Below are 4,467 nucleotides of genomic sequence, written 5' to 3'. Positions count from 1 at the left end.
AAAAAACAATAAAAAATTGTGTCAAACTTTCAATATTTTGGGGCTGTTTATTGTATTATTGTTTTTTTTTGGTTTTAGTTTCGGAGAAATGAGGAGTGATTGGGACTTAAGGAGGTTGCTGTCAAGGGTTTAGAATTTAGTAGTTAAACCATGTCTTAGGTAACTTATAAGAGCATCCTTACTAATAATTAAGAATTTTGCTATATGATGTCTTACTAATGTCTAAATATGTATTTATACACTACATGTATATAACTTTTTATTTCTTTTTCACTTGCCATTTCTTTTCCCTCTTTCTCCCTTTCCTTACCACCACCACCACAAGAACCACTGGAGCTACCACCAAAACCGTCGTCGCCACCATCACTAAGTCACCAACAACAACATTAGTTGATGCCTTGAATCTGGGCTAAGGAGATAGAAAACGCCGAAGTTTCTTGCTCACCCGGTTGGGAGAGGGCTCTCCCGACTGGGCGTCTGTATCGCCTGCCCGGGCGGTGACCGAGCGAAGCTGCGTGTCCTTCAAGTTGATTTCTGCTCTCGCGCCCGGCTGGGCGGGTTTTGGCCCGAGCGATGCACTTTTTCAGGGGTCACTAGTGGAAAAAAGCAGAAGGGTTGCGCTGAAAATGCCATGTAGGGCTGCACTTTTTGACAGCAGCCATTTCCATAGCAGCCCTTCACTATTCAAGTAGGGCTGCGCTAGACAAGCGCAACCCTTCACTAGGAAGGGTTGCGCTTTTTTGTAAAACGCGCAGCCCTTCAAGCTTAGAAGGGCTGCGCTTTTAACAAAAAAGCGCAGCCCTTCTAAGCTTAGAAGGGTTGCGCTTGTTGAAATGCACAACCCTTCTAAGTTTAGAAGGGCAGCCCTTCTGAGAAGAAGGGTTGCGCTAGTTGGAACTAGCGCAGCCCTTCTCGTTGCGCTAGTTGGAACTAGCGCATCCCTTTGGAACTAGCGCAGCCCTTCTTTAGTAGAAGGGATGCGCTAGTTCCAACTAGCGCAATCCTTCTTTAGTAGAAGGGTTGCGCTAGTTCCAACTAGCGCAGCCCTTCACTGATCAATTTTTTTTTTGTTGCATCAGCACAGCAGCATCCTGCATGCATCACAGCAGCCCCACCACCCTCACACCCACCCCTGCCCACCCTCACTCACCCACTGCCCTACCACACTCACTCCCACACCCTCACACCCACCCCTGCCCACCCTCACTGTTCCACTGCCCCATGCACAACCCCCACCCCCATGCACAGCCCCCACCCCATGCACAGCCCCCTACTGCCCCTTACCCATGCCCCCACCCCCACTGCTCCCTTCCCAGCCCCCTGCCCCCCCCCAGCAGCCCCACCACCCCACTCCCCCACCCCCACCCCACCCCCCCCATCCAAAACCTCCCTTGGACAAAAAATATGCAAATTGCAATACGATATTATATGACAAGTGGAGAAAGGTAATAATTAACTTCAAATGTATTTAAATAATGTAAAAAGTGTACATAGGATTGATAGAATGAACTAGTACATTCGAGCTAAATCTCATCCTATGCAATCATCGGTAATGTGGGACGCCAACTATCTCGAACTTCATTAATTTCTTCTTTGGTGAAGTTCCTTAAACGTGGTGTGGAATTCGCATAAACCTTGCAAAACAACCGAGGAATAAACACATATATAAGAATTCATCATTTTACCGTAGTTAGTACTTCTAAAAATGACATATACCTTCTCGAAATTCAATCAAAATCAAATGCAAGCCTAAAAGTCTACAACTAGTTATAATATATCTCATATAATCATGTTCAAAGAAAATTTGGGGTTAAATGACTTATAAGTACATTTTGGGAGCGAAAAGGCCAAAATAGGCCGGAAATGGCCTTTTCGTTCCCGAAATGCAACCAACAACAAATGCAAGCCTGAGAATCTACATACTAGTTATATTATGCCTCATATAATCATGTTCAAAGAGAATTTGGGGTTAAATCACTTCATAAGTACATTTTGGGAGCGAAAAGGCCAAAATAGGCCGGAAATGGCCTTTTCGTTCCCGAAATGCAACCAACAACAAATGCAAGCCTAAGATTCTAAATACTAGTTATATTATGCCTCATATAATCATGTACAAAGAGAATTTGGGGTTAAATCACTTCATAAGTACATTTTGGGAGCGAAAAGGCCAAAATAGGCCAAAATAGGCCGGAAATGGCCTTTTCGTTCCCGGAATGCAACCAACAACATATGCAAGCCTAAGAATCTACATACTAGTTATATTATGCCTCATATAATCATGTTCAAAGAAAATTTGGGGTTAAATCACTTCATAAGTACATTTTGGGAGCGAAAAGGCCAAAATAGGCCGGAAATGGCCTTTTCGTTCCCGGAATGCAACCAACAACAAATTAAAGCCTAAGAATCTACATACTAGTTATATTATGCCTCATATAATCATGTTCAAAGAGAATTTGAGGTTAAATCACTTCATAACTACATTTTGGGAGCGAAAAGGTCAAAATAGGCCGGAAATGCAACAAACAACAATTGGAAACCTAAAAGTTACATACCTTTCGAAGATCACCAACATTTTTGCAATAGTTAACGATATCGAGCATGAACCTCATGACGTAATACCCACACGCAAGTCCACCTTCTTGTACCGGACACTAAAATTCACCAAAGATGCAATAAATGACATGTTAGATGTGTATTATGTGTTTCTATAAAAGGATGCAAAAAATTACTCATGTTACCTCGACTAAATACCAAACAGGAGGTTTTCCTTGTCGAAGTCCAGATGCAGTACGCTTCTTCATCACACTACATCAATAGATTATTATAAGATTAGATGTACATTTAATATTTAATAAGCTAAGTGTGCATATAGTTTCGATTAGGCTACCTATTTAACAATGATTTGACTAGTAAGGACCGTATTGTTCCTTTACGCAAAGAATCAAAGTGGTAGACTTCGTTACGTGACAAACATATTGCAATCAGTGTCCAATGGTTCCTACAACAATAAAAATGTTATTCTTATCGTAGAACAACTAATAGGTCAATTTAATTAATTAAAAAGTGAGTTTAAGAAGCATACGATTCAATGTAAGGAAGAAGAATGATCTTATATCCAATACGAGAACATGCGTTCAAAGAATCCTTGAGATATGCTTTCACCTCCTTTCGTTTTTACGCAACTGTTATCTCGTACAAAGCTTGGACATAACCAACCAAACATTGGCTGACTAGATGCCTCAAATCATTGTATAATAGCCTGAGAATTCATATTGATAAAAATAAAACTTACTTATTATAGAAGTTATTATTAGTTGGATTGAAACTACTTAATTAAGGCATATATGTATATTTATTAATTTAAATATACTAATAAAGTATTACCTCATGAATGTTTGTATCATGGAAACATTCAACTCGTCCCAAGTAAGAATTCTTTAATATCAACCTTAGAAATGAAGGTCGATGTTTCCTCAATGTAGTGGAATTGGTGGTCGACAACTTAATCTCAATCATTGCTTCATCGTCTGCATCGCTAACGCACTCATGTACCAGAAGCACGGTTGAGTAAGGCCTTGCACCACCTCCATATCCGTAATGAGTGGAGACTTTGCCGTAGAAACATTTACTTGGGCACGTCGGCCTCCCTGAGGTGAAGCTACCTTCTTTCCCTTCCTGTCGGCCTTCCCCGAACCCTAGTAATTAGTTAAATTAAAAGATATTACTGACAATCATATATAGGAACTATAAAAGAAAACTATGTATATAACTTATGTTAACATTGTACCTGATCTGATAACCGCACCAATGCACGCGCCATAGAATATAACTGCCAAGGGCATCAGACAATAACTGTACACCAACTCCTGCATTCGGCAGCGGAAGAGGAAATGCTTCGAAACCGGGCACAATGTCTGAAACGCTGACCACATAGTGAATATCAGCGACTGGCTGGTTGTGCAATCGTACCCGGTCCCTAGGGGGCTGTACAGATCCATAAGCCACGATAATGAAACTACCATGACCATCTCCTTGATTTAGTAGCTCACATGGTGTCTCTTCCTTTAAAAAAAAACTCTATTAATAGTTAGTGTATGAAACAATATATTTAAGAACAATATTTGTGATATTAAATGATTACCGTGAACTCCGGATATGGATGAGGCTGCGTAGGAACATTGCCCTGCGTGAAAGCACCAAAAGTCAGTAAGCCCATCTGCGCCAAAATGGCGTTGAAATTCTGAGTCATCTCCGCTCTGAGCTCCTCCCGAAGCTGGGCTTTCATAGCCTCCACATCTATGGAAGGTGATGAATTGACACTAGAGGCACTGGATCTTGACGTAGAGGTGTATTGATCACCATAAACCTTTCTGACCCCGAGGCGGACACCTCCTACGCCTCACACTCATAGCATATTGGTCCCGTCCTAGAGTCTGTGTAAGCATCAACTTGTACTCTAGGAGTGAA

General features: G+C 41.4%; 1 long non-coding RNA gene across 1 annotated transcript; it reads right to left on the bottom strand.

The window, feature by feature from the left end:
• Positions 1–2,738: 2,738 nt before the first annotated feature.
• Positions 2,739–3,154, bottom strand: LOC130591937 (uncharacterized). Its single transcript, XR_008969896.1, has 3 exons — positions 3,083–3,154; positions 2,888–2,998; positions 2,739–2,805 (listed from the first exon to the last, which is right to left on the bottom strand). It is a non-coding gene; the product is annotated as an uncharacterized LOC130591937 (long non-coding RNA).
• Positions 3,155–4,467: the final 1,313 nt, after the last annotated feature.

This window comes from Beta vulgaris, chromosome 6 (assembly GCF_026745355.1).
Source record: "Beta vulgaris subsp. vulgaris cultivar EL10 chromosome 6, EL10.2, whole genome shotgun sequence".
Taxonomy (NCBI): domain Eukaryota; kingdom Viridiplantae; phylum Streptophyta; class Magnoliopsida; order Caryophyllales; family Amaranthaceae; genus Beta; species Beta vulgaris.
Note: the sequence above shows the minus strand (reverse complement) of the source record. Positions and strands in the feature narration are given on the sequence as shown.